The 18359-nt window shown below is 43.5% G+C and overlaps 1 long non-coding RNA gene across 1 annotated transcript in view; it reads right to left on the bottom strand.

Moving 5' to 3' along the window:
* Nucleotides 1-5404: 5404 nt before the first annotated feature.
* The window catches only part of LOC146352739 (uncharacterized), a 46542-nt gene continuing 33587 nt past the window's right edge, over nt 5405-18359 (bottom strand). Inside the window, exons 5-6 of the long non-coding RNA XR_014787833.1 lie at nt 17204-17347; nt 5405-6294 (exon numbers count right to left, since the gene is read on the bottom strand). This is a non-coding gene — a long non-coding RNA (uncharacterized LOC146352739). The remainder of the gene's footprint in view (nt 6295-17203; nt 17348-18359) is intronic.

Below are 18359 nucleotides of genomic sequence, written 5' to 3'. Positions count from 1 at the left end.
GGACCTGCTGCTCTTCTTCACCACTGCAACCTCTTTGTTCACCCTCCTCTTGCTCTGACCCTGACAACAGTGGTGCTATAAAGGAGGAGCAGTAGATGCCACTGTCTACTTGCTCATTGGCTCTCTGCCTGGCAAGCAAGCAGATGATAGCAATGAGGAGGAGGAGGAGTAGCAGCAGCAGCAATAGCAGCAGTAGCTGGTGACAATGCTGGTAAGAGGGCAGACTTACTGACAGAAAGGGAGCACTGAGGGTGTCTTGCCCAAGTGTCCTCAAAAATCTGGAAAAAACTGGCTGTAAGTGTGTTTTCTAGGCACTAGGGAAATTCTTCATATAATTTTTGCAAAATTCTATAACGGGAACTATACGATTCTAAGGAAATAACTAGTCTACTTCCTTGATACAGTGACCTTCTCTTTTAAAATTTATTTTGCTAAGGGAATACCATACTATTGACACTATATGTCGCAATGGCTGTAAAACACTCAAACAGCCAAAATAGAAATAATTATAATAAAGAGGAAAACAAGCAAATCTAAACTCTTACATTATTCAATAATAGAGTAGCATCTTGTCCATTCCAATAAATTGTTAATATTTTCCATATCTCATAAAGTCGAGTTAGGAGTAATTTACATCACTAATTTTCTTTAAATTAGTGATGTAAATTTTCCTCTTATTCATTTCAACCAGGATCTATATTTTATTCAACTAGATACTTATTGATGCAGGTGATGAATTGCCGTTTCCCCTCCAATTTCTAGCTACATAAGGGCTCTCTTCACACGTGGCATTTTAGTCTACTATAAACTGTTCCTTTTGATTCCTGATCCTTTCTGGGATTTAGACTGGCCCTGTACACAGGCATCTCTCATAGCGTGTCCCTCCGCATTATATCTTTTCATGGCTGGGCGAGCTGCACGGAACAATCAGGACAGAAGGGGCCTGCTGGCTCCATGCCCCCTCCCCTCCCCTGATCATTGGTTCCTGTAACATGACTGATGGCTCCGCTCCACTCCTCCACAGCAGGAGGGAAGTCAGAAGTGATCGGGATAGCAGGCTATGGGAGCTGATCCCCTTCTTCCTCTGAGGGAGAGAGTCCTCTCGGTGGCTTACCCCAAGGTTGCTGGCACTGCTAGTCCTTCTCTACTAAATATGTCAATGTGTAATGGAATTAAATACAGTATATTGCTTGCACTACTGAGTTTGAAGGGTATACTGATTTCCGGGTTCCCAACTACAGAAGTAAGAAATCCACAAATGGACTTGTATACAGTCAATGCACCAAGCCATCCCTAGCAGCCCCTGACCGCTTCATGGGGGACACCTTCATTAGACCCAGCTTGCTTCCACCCCCCATGCTGTTGTTGCTCTTCCCCCTTATTCTGGCTTCCCAACAACCCTGCAAGGTGGGCTAGGTGAAGAGATAGTGGCTGGCTGGGTGGGAGGGAGTACTATGGAAAACCAGCTCAGCATTACTGCCTTATCTGAAACAACTCCACACCCCAAAAGGAAACGATTAAAAATGACCAATTAAAAATTCATCTGCATGATGAATTTATTCAGGGGAGGACAAAAGGCACTTTTAATATCCATTGAAATCCTAACTGTCAAGCCTTTCTCCTCTGTGGCTGAGAAGGGAGACTTCCCCATCACCTGGGAGGAAAAAGCCCATCAAACTGGTGAGCAAAAGGGAGAAAAAGCAGTCAGTGAAGCCAATGGGAATACATTGAAGGGGATGCACTCCTATGCATGCCTACTCAGAAGCAAGCCACACAGATTTCAATGGCATTTACTCCCAGGAAAGGAAAGCCTTACAGCCAATGAGTTTACTCTGAAACACTGCTGTTTTCAAGGGGATCTTGGAGCCCGTAGTGGAATGGGAAAGAGGCAGAAAGGTCACTGGAAGCCTCGTCAGTGACCTGCCCCCCCATTTGTTGTCATGACAATGTTATTCAACACCGCCCAGCACCACCCCCTAGCACATGCCCACACAAAGCGGGACAAAGTGCTAAAGGGGAAATACACAGCAGGGAGGAAATGGCGATTTCAGTTGCAGGCACAGAAAATGCTGGGTTTTCCCCATTCTCAGATAACACAGGAAGAGGTAGTGGAAGTTGTGAGATAGTAGCAGGAGAGCAGTGGTGTCATCTAAAGCTCCTGTGAAAACCAGTGATTAAAGAAGAATGCTCCTGCTAAAAAACTCAGGTGTGAAGAGAGCCTTATTCTTGCATCAATCTGAAGGTTACCTAAATCAGTCTTCAGACTGATTTGGAACACTGGGATTCCATGGAAGCTTTTCTGAGATTCCTCATCAGGATCAAAAGTATAATGGCAGGCAAGTTTCTATTGAAACCCACCTTGCCCACCACCACGTTTCCACTGAAATGTGTGGTTGTAGGGAGAGTGCTGAAAGTGTTCAAATCTTCTTTCATAGAATAAGATCACCCACTTTTTGCATGGGTGACAGTGGACCTGAATCTCTATCAGATCTTGCTAGTGCCTGCATGAACTGTGTGTTAGAACATATCCCAGAATGTTCTGTAAGGTGGATTGATTCCTCAACATAACAGTCAATGTGAAAAAGGATGGCTGGAAGGGAGGAATTTTGAAAAGCTCAGATGTTAAATGCTGGGAAACCTGTTCTTTTATCAATCCAAGTAAAAACTGTAAATTGACTAATCCTAAAAAGTAAACCTTAATCTGAACAAGTAGAATTGTCTTCTCTTTATCTGGGACATGACACATTCTGAGATTCCCCTTAGCAAGAGAAAGAAGAGGGTTCTTACCCTCGGGATTAACAAATGCAGCTGCTGCACCCCCCACATTCATTTCTGGAATGTCAAAGGCTATTTTCATGTGCAAAGAAAAAGGTACACCTGTGCGCAAAACAATAAGAAAAATAAACTGCCCCTTTGGCACATGCAAACATGTTTTGATAAATTGCCTTGTAGGTTCATACACAGATATTGCAGGTGTGCTTTAAACAACTGTTTTGGATAATTTTTTACCTCTTCAGGCCTTGCCGAGTCATCTTCCAGGCAAAAATCTATGGTTTTGCTATGGTCTGGAGTCCGCAATTCCATTTTGATTAGAATTGTTGGATCTGGGTTGTCAGATGATAACCTGGAGATTCCCCTTGCACCATTTAGCTACTGAATCAGAAGCCTAAGGAGCTGCATCTCCTCCATCTCTCCCTCTCTGGCCCACCTCCATCTGTTGTAGCAAACAGGTATGCTATATGGCAGGAGGGGAATGAAGCAGAAGGAAGGACTGGTGGGTGGGGAAGAGGCTGTGGCTGGCGGATCTCAGGAAGCAACTAATTAAAAAGTACAGGGACAATCTCCAAGATGTAACATGGCAATCTTACAATCCTGATGTTGTCCTCTTTTCCCAGTCGAAAAGCAGACAGTTCACATGGCCTTCTTTAGTTTGAACACTGTCCAAATCTTCAGGGCTGGCCTGAAGGCAGACTGAGGCAGTTGCCTCAGCCAGCAGATGCTGGAAGGTGGCAGCAAGGAGTTGGAGGAGCTGTGCACCATGTGGCCTGCTTTGCACAAGTTTGCAGGGCAGTGGAGGACAATTTCCCATTATCAATGTTGGCCTTCTGTACACAAAATGGGAAAGGGAGCTATCTTGTTTTTCACCTCAGTCCATAGAATGCCTTGGGCCGGCTCTGCATCTCTTCCTTTTATTAATCATGAAGTATGAACAGTTTTTCTTCTTATGCAGTTTGTGAGGCTCTCTATGACAAAGCTGAATAAAATATCCCCTTGCGGTTTAACATCTTCATGTTGGTGTCTCTATATCCTTGTTAGGAGCTAGTTTTGCCTGAGAACCACTTTGAGAAATGAGTGGAGAATGATGAGCCAAGCTCCCCTTCCCCACGTGGCTTGCTTGTCCAGTGCTTCCCCCACGTCCCTCTTTTTGTCTCTTGCTTTACAATTCTAGCACAAAGCATGCGGCTGGATTGAGTCTTCCAGTTGCTGATCCTTCTGTATATTGGGTACTGCTGCCTCTCTGTAGCAGATCAGAATTCATAAGGACACTATAATTGTCCATTGTTACTTGGACCAGCCCTGCAGTATGTGAGCTTTAGAGCTGCACAAATTAAAAAATATAAAACAGGATGATATCTTTGCAAGAGTGAGCAAGCAGGAAGTAAGCACAGATGTATCTTCATGCCATTTCAGTGTTTCTTGGAGAGAGCGTGGCTAAATTTCTCATTTTAGAGAGTGGGGAATAAGGGTGAGGGGGCTGAAGGAAGAATTTGCATAATCTGATTAACTGGGGATTATCCAATGGCTGCTAAACAGCCTCAGTGTGCTTGAGCTAAAAATCTTTACTATTCATAGCTCTCACCATGTAGGAGAGAGACTGCACCTGCACTGCTGCCAAGCCCTTCAAGAAGTTTGGGGTGGGGTGGGGTAACCAAAGCCAAGAGGAAGGGACCGTGGCCATTGGAGTCAGACTGCTTTGCGTGTACCTTTAATTGATATGTTTGGATTATCCTTGAGGATGCCACAATAACAGCCTGGCCAAGTTTAAAGGCAAGAAGTGCTGATATCCTAGAGACTTAGGCCTGGTTCAGATATTTAACCAGGTGGGGACTGGTCTGACCCTCGCCTTCCTTCCACCACTCACATAAAGTTATATGTGATGCAGGGGCTTCACTTGGATGCTCCTATGCACTTTCTTTCCCCGTTTTTTCTGAGGGCAAAGAGCTGTGGAAATCAGGCAGCCATATGTAAAGGCCTCAATGTGGAGCATGTGTGTCATATGGTTTGTATATGGGAGGGGCACGTGCCTGCTCCTCTACTATCCTGCCAGGCATGGATGAAGATTACTATTATAATTTTTTTGCCTGAGACAAATCGTGGCTTCTCATGACAGTATTAACTGTCAGTTTGTGGCCATTTGAATGGTACCCCAAAATCTGGCACCTGAATTAAGCTACCTCATCCTACCTAATGGTAGGGCTGGACCTGGTCACCAGCTGGGTGTTTGTATCAGGACCAACTTGCTTATTGTGACATGAACTTTTTGTATGTTCCACACACACAGGAGATAATTACGGTGTGGGGTAGGGATTAATTGGGGATGTATCTGAATGATCGCTGATCCTTCCTCATCACAAACTAACCCACCATGACAACCCACAAGAGAGAAACCCATGTTATCATCTGAAAATGTGCAAAAGAGAAAAATAATAATACAGAAGAAAGAACAAGACTGCAATCCTATGCAGACATAACTCATGGAACACAGTGGGACTCATAACTCCTGAAGAAAACGTGTAGGATTACGAGGCATGGTAGGGAAGACTAGTGAGGAAAAGGGGTGTAGTTAATCACCTATAGTCTTTGTTCAAACCCTGATGGATATGATTGGTTGTTATAATTTTTTAAAATACTTTTTATTCTATTTTTTATCTTTATAAATGAAATAAACAGTACCAACAACCTAATCAGTAACTACAATTTCCCAACAATACAGTTTAGGAGGACACAGTATTAACAAAAGAGAAAAAGAGAAAAAGAAAAAGAAAGAAAACAGAAGAAGGAGAAGGAAGAAGGAAGCATGAAAAAAAAAGTTATTTAAAAGGATTAAATTTAAACTCCATTACACAGAAACTTCAAATCCCATTCTACTTAAAAATTATACCTATAACATTGGCAATATTACAATTCAATACAGCATAAATAATCAATCTTACATTTCAATATCATCAATCTTATAGCAAGGAAGCAGGCCTACAATTCATTTCCAGTAACCATATATTGCCCTTCAACTAACATACGTATAATAGTAAAGCTTAACAATTTAACCAGCCAAAAATCTTACTAACCAATGTCATAATAATGATAATAATAGTAATAAAAAGGAAGGAGATTAAAAAAGATAAATAATAACAAATCACTAATAAATGTTATAATGTTATATAATAATAAAGCTTAAAAGCAACCTTACAACAATCACTAATGTATTTTGTACTAGATATATAAATGAGTGTGCACATTTCTATACACCTTCAAACAGTAAATTTAAGTACAGTATTTTAAAAAGAAAGGATTTAAAGAAAAGAGAGAAAAAGAAAAAAAGAGAGAAGAAAAAAAAGGACGTATATATATATATGAGCCTTTATCCCTAGCCTAGCCTGAATCTTACAGACTAAACATAGCCAGTTAACAAAACATGTTTGTAGATTCCAGTTCATGGGGCTGGAACAGAAGTCTCACACGATTTTCCATTTAGCCACGCCTCCGCCATTTCATGATTTAGAAACTTCATCTGGCCTTCAGAAAAAAATGGAAATGTAGCAGGATATTTTAAGTGATATTGTAAGTTCATTTGTTTTGCCAGATTTTTCGCCTTGCTAAATTGCCTTCTTTTATCAGCAACTTCTTTGGTGTAATCCAGAAATAGCATAACTTTATAAATTGGTTGTTATAATTGAGTGCAAACTTATTTATGAAGCGTAGGTTGGCATCAGGGCCTTCCTCTGGGGCAGACTTCCTCAACCTGGTGCCTTTCAGATGTTTTGGACTACAACTCTCATCAGCTCCAGCTAGCATAGCCAATGGTGAGAGATGGTGGGAGTCAAAGTCCAAACCATCTGGACGGCACCACATTGGGGAAGGTTGCTCTAGGTTCTGGAATTCAAGCTATCAAAGCCAGTTCAAGGATCCCTGACCCCTTTGGACAAGAGTTTTGATAAAGTACAGGGGAACTTCTTTCAGTCTAAGGGCCAAATTCAATTTTGGAGAAACTCTCAGGAGCCACATTCCAGTGGTGGGTGGGGCTGAAGGCAAAAGATGGCGGGCACAAATGCAAAAGGGGTGCCCCCCCCAATACCAGCATATTTTAGCTTAAAAGTCTTACTGCCAATAACTAAGATTTAGGAGAGGCATTTCAGCCTTTTAGAATGGGGGAGGGGAGAACTGTGCGAAAGCCAGGAAACCGCCAAACAATTGGCAATCGGGGCAGGGGGAGCATGGCCTAAGATTCAACATCCCTGGGTCCTTGGTCTTCACCAGACCCCCTCTCCGGGAGACCAAGGTTGCTGAGTGCATGTACTGGAGGTTGGGCCCGAAGGGCAGTCTGGGGATTCTGCTCGTGTACCGTCCACCCCGCTGCATGACTGACTCCCTGGCCGAGGTGCTTGACATGGTCTCTGATGTGCGGGTGCAGTCCCCTAACTTATTGGTGTTGGGGGACTTCAATGTACATTCAGAGGCCTTCCTCACGGGAGCACCTCGAGACTTCATGGAGACAATGGCTTCTTGGGAGCTGTACCCTGTTCTAACTGGGCCCACCCATGTAGCTGGTCATGCACTAGACCTTGTGTTTGTTTCTGGAGAAGCAGGGGGTGATATGGAGCAAACCATTCTAGTGGTTTTCCACATGGAGCCTTCTTTTTTCCTTTTTTTGCAGGACAACCATGCAGACTGGGCTGTTTATGCTCTGATATTTCTGCTCTCCTTTTAATGATCAGCTCTTAACTTGGCACTGTTGGGGTTAACCCTAGACAAGAGTGTTAACAATTATGATATACACCATGTCTTCATCCTGTGCATGTTTACTCAGAAGTAAACTACAACAAATCGATTGGTAATCACTCCTGAGTAAGTATGTATGGGGGATTTCCCCCCCCCCCCAGCACTGCTACCACCTGTGGGGAAACTGCTCCTCCACTGGGCAGTCTCACTGGGGTTTCTTATTTATAGTAAATGCTTATTTTTCAGGGAGTTAGCCCATTTTTCTGCCACTATAACTCAGAGTTCTACAAACTGACCCTTTTCAACTGCCACCAATTCTCTTAGAATACTTTAAAATCTCCTAGTAGCTGGTATAAGAGACTTAGGCGTAAGATGGGTGCCAACACTAGAGGCAAGATGAACTGTTAAACAAGTAATTTATTAAAGGGATATTTTGTATATAAGAGCAGTTACTTTGGGGTTTTCACAAAACTGCTTAGTGACAACGGTTAAGAACACAAGAGGCACTGTTGCTGCTATAAGCCTCTAATTTATCTTATTTATTTTATTTATATACAATATACATTGTGTATAAATTCTCCACATCAAAAGATTTTGGAGCAGTGAACAGCAAGAATAAAAGAATAAAACACCATGTTAAAACATTTTAAACATTTTATTTAAAAGAAACAAGTTCTGATAAGACCCGATTTAATAAACTGTGGCTGGTCACTCAAGGAAGGCTTCCTGAAATAACAATGTCTTCAGGAGATGCCAGAAGGAACACAACGTTGGTGCTTGCCTGACCTCCAAAGGCAGGGAGTTCCACAGGGAGGGGGCCACCACACTGAAGGCTCTTTTCCTGGTGGCCTCCAGCTGGGCCATGGGTCCACCAGGAACATCCCCTCTGATGACCTAGTGACCGGGCAGGTTGGTGAGGAAGGAGGCGCTCTCTCAGGTATCCTGGTCCCAAGTTGTTTAGGGTTTTGTATACTAGTAATAATACCTCAAACCTGGCCTGGTAGTGAATAGGCAGCCAGTGCAGTTTCCTCAGCAAAGGAGTTGCACACTGAAAAGGGGCAGCTCCTGACAACAGCTGAGCTGCTTCATTCTGCACTAGCTCCAGCTTCCGGACCAGCCTTAAGGGCAGCCCCGCATAGAGTGCATTGCGGTAATCCAAACTTGAGGTTACTAATGCCTGTACCACCGTGGTCAAGCTATCCCTGTCCAGGAGAGGCTGTAGCTGGCAAACCAGCCAAAGCTGGTAAAAGGTACTCTGAGCCACCACGGCCACTTGGGCCTCCAGTGACAATGATGGATCTAGGAGTACCAACACACTACGAACCTGATCTTTCAGAGGGCGTGCAACCCCATCCAGAACAGGCAATAAGCCTATCTCCCAGACTTGGGAACTACTCACCCACTGGGCTCCCACCCTGCCAGTATTCAGGTTCAGTTTATTGGCCCTCATCCAGCCTATTACTGAGTCTAGGCACTGATTCAGGACTTGCACAGCCTCTCCTGATTCAGATGTCACAGGGAGATAGAGCTGTGTGTCATCAGCATACTGATGGCACTTAGCTCCAAATCCCCTAATGACCACTCCCAGTGGCTTCAAAGAGATGTTAAACAACATTGGGGGAAAATGGTACCCTGCAGGACCCCATAGCTCAATTACCAAGGAGCCGAGGAAAAGTCACCCAATGTTACTCCCTGAAATCAGCCCTGTAAGTAGGACTAGAACCACTGTAGCACAGGGCCTCTGATACCCATGGTTGATGGTATCAAAAGCCAATGAGAGATAGAGCAGAATTAACAGGGTTGCACTCGACCTGGACCTTTCTCGATAAGAAAGGTCATCCATCAGGGCAACCAAGGCTGATTCAGTCCTGTAGCCAGGTCAAAACCCAGACTGGAATGTGTCTAGAAAACAGTATCCTCCAAGGGTGCCTGCAGTTGCTGTGCCGCAACCCTCTCAAGTACCTTCCCTAAAAAGGCGGTAGTTGTCTAATACCATTGGGTCCAGAGTGGGCTTCTTCAGGAGTGGTCACACTGCTGCTTCGTTAAGGACAGCAGGGACCACCCCTTCCTGTAGGGAAGCATTTATCACTCCCTAGACCCACCCAGCCATACCCTCTCGGCTAGCTTTTGTTAGTCAGGAGGGACAGGGATCAAGAGGGCACATGGTCAGTCACATTGCTATACGCACCTTGTCCACATCATCTGACCGCAACAACTGGAACTGATCCCACAAAACTGGGCAGATGGTGGTGTCAGACACCTTGACTGCAACTGCACTACCCACAGCATCAAGTTTGCTGGGGAGACAAGCAATTTTGTCCTCCAAATGTGATGCAAAGAGGTCACAATGGGTCCTCGAAGGGGCCAGGGCCGCATTTACTGGGGAAGGACTTCTTTTACTTCAGGCCAAATTTCCTAAACCCCCACCCCAGCCAAATATACTCACAACCAGATCCAGCTTTTGGGTACACTCTTTCTCTGACTCCCCAAACTCCTCTTGTTGACAGTTTATCCAGGTTTTTACTGCCCACTCATATAAACCTCTTCTGGCAAGATCTTAGGGCAGTCTTTTGGCATACCACAGCCCTACTCCTGATCTTCACTAGCCATGTAAGGTTATCCCACAGAGAAGGAATAGCTTAACATTCAGGCCTTAGTTATTCACTTTCTTCTCAGCTTTCTCCTATTCCTTTTAAACCACATACCAACCAGCAGACTTTCTCCCTCTATCTGCACAGACTGGCTAAATGCCTATCACTTGTAATTTCCCAACCACTCTTTTCCACCTAGCTAGAATCCACCCAATCAGAATAAAATTTAGCTGATCCAGGCTCCATCTAACAATATTCAGAGTGATTGTCTCTCATCCCTCCTTCAGAATATCACTAGGCATCTACTACACAGGCCTTTGACAGGAACAAAACAAGGCCTGAGGCCTACTCAGATACATTATTGTAGAGGACAATAAGTGCTACATAACAATAACAGTTATATACAGGGCATTTCTTCACAGTATGTAGAGGACTGCCAGTTTTGAAACATGTTGGGACAGCATTGACAGTGGTCAGGAGCCTCTAGCTTCCATAGGAATCATTAGGGTTGCCATTTTTTAACCTGGCAAATGAAAGGCAGTGCACCCATTCACTGTGCAAGCAAAGTGAAATGAGTAGGGCATCAAGGTTCCTGTTGCAACCATATAATTGCATGGTTTCAATTTTAATAATTAAATACAGAATAAATTTTTCCCTGCTTGGCACCATTGCATCAAAATAATATGAGGTTGATGGTGATGTAGATTGCACATCTGTTAAAGTGTCAAATAGATTAACTGTGATTTATCATTTATGAGAAATTTACTGTTCTACATTGGGACTGCATTTCACAGTGTATGGGGCACGGGAGTTGCACTAAGTCAATTCATAATAAGCTTTCTTCTGATTAAGAACAGAGTTTCCAAATTAAGAAGAATTCATAGCAATTACAAACATATGCCGATCCTAGTTACCTCCTACTGTTCACACACTGTGCTGTTAAACCATTGGAGGGGGCTTAATTTGAGCCAGCTCTCAATGCCAGAATTGCTACAGGCTTAGCCTTGAGCTTATGAAACAGTAGACGTGCTCTTTCCTCATTCAGTAACCAGTGCCTAGTCCCACACATCTAGGACGGAAGGGCAGATGTGAACTGTATCACCTATTCATTTTAGTAAATGTTACCATTGGTTATATTTCTTGTTGTAAGAGGTGTTAGCCATTGCTGAAACAAACTTAAAACTTATTCTCCTAACGTTCATTTATAAACTCAAAAGAAGTGTCAACATAATAATTATACACTCACCCCCCCCATATCTATATCTATATATATCCCAGTAATAGGTTTGTGTGCTATATAGAAGGAATTGTTCCAGAATTAATTTAATCTACTGACCTACAGTAACTATGAAAAGGTAAAGGTGTCCCCAACCAGTCGTGTCCGACTCTAGGGTGTGGTGCTCATCTCCATTTCTAAGCCGAAGAGCCAGCGCTGTCCGAAGACGCTTCCGTGGTCATGTGGCTGGCATGACTGAACACCAAGGTGCACGGAACGCTGTTACCTTTCCCACCAAAGCGGTACCTATTTATCTACTTGCAATTTCTTGCTTTCGAACTGCTAGGTTGGCAGGAGCTGGGACTGAAGACAGGAGCTCACTCCGTCATGCGGCACTCGGGTCTCGAACTGCTGCCCTGCCGACCTTCCAGACTGCAGTTCACCATCTTAACCACTAAGCCACCGTGGCCCCACTACAGTAACTATATATGGGTGCTAAGTAGTCAAGGGAATCTCATTTCGAGAGGGCATGATACCGATCCTAGGGGGTTGCATATTCAAAATGGCAGCCGCATGTGCCACAGCCTCACTGTGGGTTAAATAACCCAAGGTGGGCTGTTGTGTTATGCAAATAGCCCCTGTTTCTAGCATCCAATTGATGGTGTGTTGCTGAATATGGAGGGTCCATTTAACATGTATTGATAGGCCTGTCCTCTGTGAATTCATCTAAATCTTTAAATAGCCATAAAAACCAGTGACATCACATCTTTTGTTTAAGCATTTCTAGCCCACTTTTAAATTCAGAAAGGATTCCTGAAGTGACTTACACTGGACTATGAAATAACAGTGGATTGGATCCAACTTTTCACTGCATGAACTAAAGGAGTTCTCATTCACAGGAGGAGAGTTGTGTTCATGGAAGGGGTGATATGTTGGATCCAACCCATTAGTAATACCATCAACAAATGGTATTATATTATAGAGTATACTCAATAAAACAGCAATGAAATCTTTTAGTAATAAATTTCTTAATTTAAGTCAAGAAAGGCCTGAGATGACACAGTCAAGAAGACAGCAAGGAAATTATTTTATACCCGTATGCTATGAGGGTGTATGTGGTCCCTAACCTTCCCCTTATCCACCATTTTGGGCTATTGTTACACGGGGGCTCAGACATGATGGCTCTCTGGGTGTATATAATGTGCACTATGTATCTCTTTGGCATTACCCTGCCACCTTGGCTCAAGAATCCATTTGGGTCCTGGAAGCAGCAGCATGGAATGCTGCCAAGAACATTTATAAGGCTCTGGACAGCCACAGAAGGGTAGGATCCAGTTGTGTACCGCTTTCTCTATTAATTAGCTTAAAGGGAGTTGCTCCCTGTAACTACAGAAACATGCAAATGCCTACTTGATTGCCATGTCACCACTCAGCTGACAAACCCACGTAGGTACCTTTGAATTGTCCAGTCCAGAGCCTTGGTAGGAAATTTGACCCAGTCCTGAAGCATTCCCACCCCCTATGATTTTAATTATACCTTTCATTTTGAATATTGGTAGTGAATTATCTCCTGTACTGCTATGGTCCTGTATAGCCAGCTAGATGCCAGTCAGCAGGAGGCAAGAAACCTCTCTGAGCTTTCTTTTCATTCTCCAGAGCCAAACTATTGTTCCCTTTATTCTGACCCATCCTCTGAGCCACTTACCCTTTGTTTTGAACCCTGGGCCCTGGGGTTTGGTCAGCAGTTGTTCTGAAAAGGAGCTCTACTCGCATTTGCTTAAACACGAGTAGAACTCTCTGTGTGATTGGGATCCCTGTTAAGATAGGGTCTGCAATTGCAAGTGAATGCAAGTAGAACCTTTTCAGACAGCATAGTAGGAAGCAGACACATCACCTTGCCGACAAAGGTTCGTATAATCAAAGCTATGGTTTTCCCAGTAGTAACGTATGGCTGTGAGAGCTGGACTGTAAGGAAGGCTGAGCTCAGAAGAATTGATGCTTTCGAACTGTGGTGCTGGAGAAGACTATTACGAGTCCCCTGGACTGCAAGGAGGTCAAATCAGCCCATCCTAAAGGAAATCAACCCTGAGTGCTCATTGGAAGGACAGATACTGAAGCTGAAGCTCAAATATTTTGGCTACCTAATGCGAAGAGAAAACTCACTGGAAAAGACCCTGATGCTGGGAAAGATTGAAGGCAAAAGGAAAAGGGGACGGCAGAGGATGAGATGGCTAGATAGCATCACCGATGCAATGAATATGAACTTAAGCACACTCTGGGAGAGAGCGGAGGACAGGAAGGCCTGGTGTGCTAGGGTCCATGGGGTCACGAAGAGTCGGACACGACTTAAGGACTGAACAACAACAACAAAATTCAACACTGCAAGGTCTGAACTGAAGGGGGTGGGGCCAGTGCATCCAAAGATGTAGGGGGTGGAGCCAGCATGCACATCCTCAACTCTCTACCCACTTAAGCCTTCATCGTTCAGGTGAATGCCTGAACAGGGCTTTACTTAACAGTTTTTCCATGGAAAGAAAAACATGGAAGAAGTAGTAGGTCAACATTGGAGGGCTCCAAGGGGAAGACGATCCCCCACCCCCGCCTGTAAATTTCTGTGAATGAGGCACGGTGATGGCACAATAAAAGCCTCATCTGGAAGTACCCTTAGTCCTGTGTTTGTGTATACACGAGAGGTCATGTGTTCATGTGAACAAGGACATGCTGCACTATCGTAGAGCTGAGGCTGACATCTACTTAACAGCACTCACAATGGGGTATGCCACTGCAGAATGGAAGGAGGAACTGGGTGTTTTCAAAGGTCTAGACAAGGGGAAACTGAAATCAGGTTATTAAGAATGTGGGTGTTCTTTATAGATTGTTTAAATATCAAAAGTCAATAAGTGACAAATAATTTTTTTTAAAGAAGTAAACAAATGCACATCATTGCTTCTAATACATAGCATTTATATAGCACTTTTTGAATGTTCAGTGTGCCTCATGTACATTATCTCAGTAACCCTTCTAATATATGCATATATCAAGACAGATAGTATTGTATGGGGGGAGGGGGTGACCTGAAAGATAGTGGCTAGTTTAAGGCCACCTAGTGTTCAGGGTGGAGGCAAAATCTGAACTGGAGTCTTTTGGGTTCACATATCAATTTCTTACCCACTACAGTACACTGTAGCAAGGCTACAAAATGGCTGAGAAATCTAAAATTCCATCATAAGACGAACAGCACAGTCCTATGCATTGTCTACTCAGATGTAAGTGCCACTTACTCTCAGGTAAGTGAGCCCAGAAGCTGAAATGTTTTTAAATAGTCAAAAATCTTTTGAGAGTCTCTTAGTTTATTTTATGTGATTTTAATTGATTTCATTTGTTTCCGCAAAAATCCAACCCTTTTATTTTAGCTGGGCATCAGGAGATGAAATGGATTGGCTTTTTCAGAGTTTTGCTACATCCTAAAAGATGTCAATAGCCTTGTCTCTCTCTTGTCCTCCCTGTATAAAACCCACAGAGCAAAACCCTCTCTCCTGTATTAGATATTCTTGGCTAGAATATCTCTCTGCTGCAGGCTGTGAGTAAATAATGACCTGGAGGAGGTTACACAGTGGAGGTGCTTTTGGCAACTTTCCAATGTAAATTATATGGAAATGAGATTTCTGTGAGGCCAAAGGCCCCTTTCAAATGGGGTAGTGGGGGATTTAGTTAACATAACACTTGTGCTAAATGAAGCAGTTGACACAGCTTTCAGAGGGTAGGGCTGCTGCTTTAATTTACCATGAGAAAGGGACCAGCCTCCAATTTAGTCCTGCAGGAGAAGGAACTTGTAATCACAAGAATGTGTGGCCAAGCCACTTAAATTTTTAGTGTTGATATTTTGGGCAGTGTTAAAATAAAACAAGACTGTTAAAATCTTCTAGTATTGAATTGCTCTAATTAGTCTAGGTGGGTGATTTTTTCCTTGGCTATTTGTGGGCAGATTGTTACTGAAGCCCCAAGCACACACTAGGGAGAAATATCCACAGGTGCAATAAAAGCTTACTTTTATTATTGAAACTGACTTAATTCTTGGAACTGACTTAATGATCCGAACAGACTTAATGATCCGGTTTGGACGAGCTGGGGCACATGGGGGCACCAGACTGAATATGCAACTTGGGGATTGTCATGTCGCATAACCCATGCTTGCTGGATTTGCATTATGTGACAACCCATGAGTGGGGGGTGAATATTCAAAATAGCAGCTACATGCACTGCAGCCTCACAATAGGTTAAATAACCCAGGGTGGCCTGTCGAATCATGTGAAAAGCCCCAGTGCCTAGTTTGCACATAACGCTAACCCATGGTATAGGTTGTTGAATTCGTGATGTGTGAATGCGGCTGCGCTAACAAACCATGGTTTGTAATCCACAAACAACCCAGAAAGACAGCCCATGATTTATTATTGGGTTGTGAACTGTTGGTCATTTAAGCCATGGGTGTGAACTCAGAACTGTGGGTTGTTCATGAGTTGTTTCACCAGGCTACAGAGGTGGCAGGCAACAGCGGTAAAAAACCCCAGCCATTCTACATGCCGCTGCTACAGTGCTGCAAAGGCATTTGGGATACAGCGACTGAGAAAACCAACCATGGTTTGTTTAATCATCTGCCAAACAAACCCTGGTTAGTGCAACAAACCTTAAATTAAATAAACCATGGATTAGCATTATGCGCAAACCAGGGCAATTTATTATTGCATTTATATCCCGCCTTTTTTCCTCTTGCAAGTAACCCAAGGCGGCTTACATTATCCTCCTCCTCTCTGTTGTATCATCACAACAACAACCCTGTGAGGTAGGCTGGGCTGAGAGTCTGTGACTGGCCCAAAGTCACCCAGTGAGCTTCCATGGCCGAGTGGGGACTAGAACCCGGATCTCCCGGTTCCCAGTCCGTCACTCTCACCACTACCCTACACTGGCTCTCACTAGCTCTCACACTGGCAATGTGGTTTGAGCTTCTTTAGTTCTTCTTCATGGGTATCTTCCTTTTGTAACTAGTTCAGAGAAGTGTAGGTTCTTTCTTTCTTTCTTTCTTTCTTTCTTTCTTTCTTTCTTTCTTTCTAGAATTAAACCTATTCTCTTTTGAAGGAGTTGCAAAAGGAAGATCCCTTTAAAAAGAGTGCTGAAGAAGCTTGAAAAGCCTTGTGTCAGTTGTCAGAATAAAAGTAAACCTTTGGATATTTCCTGCTGGTTTCTGTTGTCCACTGATGCAATCCTCATATTTCTGCAACCTCATGCTTACCACTCTCTTGAAGCTAGTAGGATTCAGCTGTATGCTTAAAAACATACCTCTTAATGTATCCAGCTTCCCAAAGGATTGTGTGTCTTTTGAGTTTGGAAATCTGAGATTGTCTGGGCTGTTGACAAGTCGGAAAAAATTGTAAGGAGAACTATGAGGAAGACAAGAACGTTTGGAAAATAGATCATATGAAATTAAGTTGAGGAAGCTGTGTGTTTGTACCATATGACAGGCCTGCACAACTTGTGACTCATCAAGTCAATCTAGGCTGGCCACTTATGAATTGACAAAAAAGAGGAAATGCATCACCAAAAAAGAGGAGAGCGAATTGTATGACATTTGCATATACTAATTTATAGCTATAGATGCAAATTTAGAAATAATAATTACTGTTATTTAAATAGAAATACAGTACATCTCACCATAGTGTGAGGAATAGGACTGTGACCAGGTGACCTATGTGCCTGCGTGTTCAGCCTGATGTCCAGGTGCTGGCTGTTGATGGACAGCGGTCAAACAGTGGACTCTTTCAAACAGAGGACAGTCCACTGGCAGCCCTTCAAACAGAAGACTCTCTTCTGTAAAAGAGAACACATGGCCACTCTGACAGCTCACCTGCTCTGTCCTGTGGCTTTTCAAAGGCTCAGTAAATCCTTTCTGGGACTGCAAAATCAGGGAGGCTGCCAATCATCTGCAGGGCCACAATAGATGGCCAGTGGGCTCTGTTCAGCTTGGTGGACCATGTTGTGCAGGTCTGGTCTGCAAAAAAGTACATTAAAGGGAAGGTATGTTGACAGTTACTAAAGATGCTGAGTATCACGCAGGGTGTCAACTTTTCAGCTGGCCACTATAGCTGTGAGTCAAGCATCATGCCATCATCAATTACCGTCTACACAGGCTGGCAGTAATTCCTGAGGATTTTGGACAGAGGCTATAACCAGTCCAGAAATCCCTTTATATGGAGATGCCAGGGATTTAACTTGGTGACTTTCTGCACACATGGCATGTACTCTTTCGGAGCTACAGTCCCTGCCCTGCCTCCCCTGTTCGTAGTTGTACATGTGAATATGTGAAACATTTTACTGTATGTATGTGTGTTGCAACACTGGGATTATAAAAACCCTGTTCTGTGTATTAGGTATCTCAATCATGTCCACAGAAATCCATTTTTCACATGGCATTTTTCACTGGCAATTTCCACAAATAATTTAATTTCTAAAAAGAGTGGTGCCAGTTTTCAAGCTTGCTTAAAAGCTACACCTACTGATCTAAAAGCTCTCCCCACCCCTGTCCCCCATCCCAAGTGTATGAAGATGGGTTGTAATTGCCTAGTGGTGAGGAGCACTCTGCACATACTCAGAAGTGCTTCCTTTGTTGTTCTTACTACATGTGGCTGTGCCTTGACACTTGAAAACCAGTTCCAGGGTTGAGCCTCTCGAGATTCCAGAGTCAAAACCCAAACTAAGCCTGGCTTGTATTAAACCTTGCTGCATTCATTAGGCTTTGGCCTTTTGCAAAAACAGCCTTTCTGGGTTTTCTTCTAGGAGCTGTGGATCTACAGTTACACTTGTGTTTCAGAACAAAGCTTATAGCTTCCATTTCCACCTATTCTACCACGGGCTAGGATTTTAGCAGGGAAGAAGATGGAGCATGAAAAGAATCTCCCAGGAGATGCCAAATAAGCTCCCTGGATCGCTAGCACTAGTGGTGACACGCGCCAGACAAAGGAGCTGGCATTCTATAAATGAGGCAGCAGACAGGGATCGGCAAT

Source organism: Heloderma suspectum, chromosome 2 (genome assembly GCF_057233095.1).
Source record: "Heloderma suspectum isolate Gila_16-S chromosome 2, 16-S_ref, whole genome shotgun sequence".
Taxonomy (NCBI): domain Eukaryota; kingdom Metazoa; phylum Chordata; class Lepidosauria; order Squamata; family Helodermatidae; genus Heloderma; species Heloderma suspectum.
This window is presented reverse-complemented; position numbering and strand designations above follow the sequence as displayed.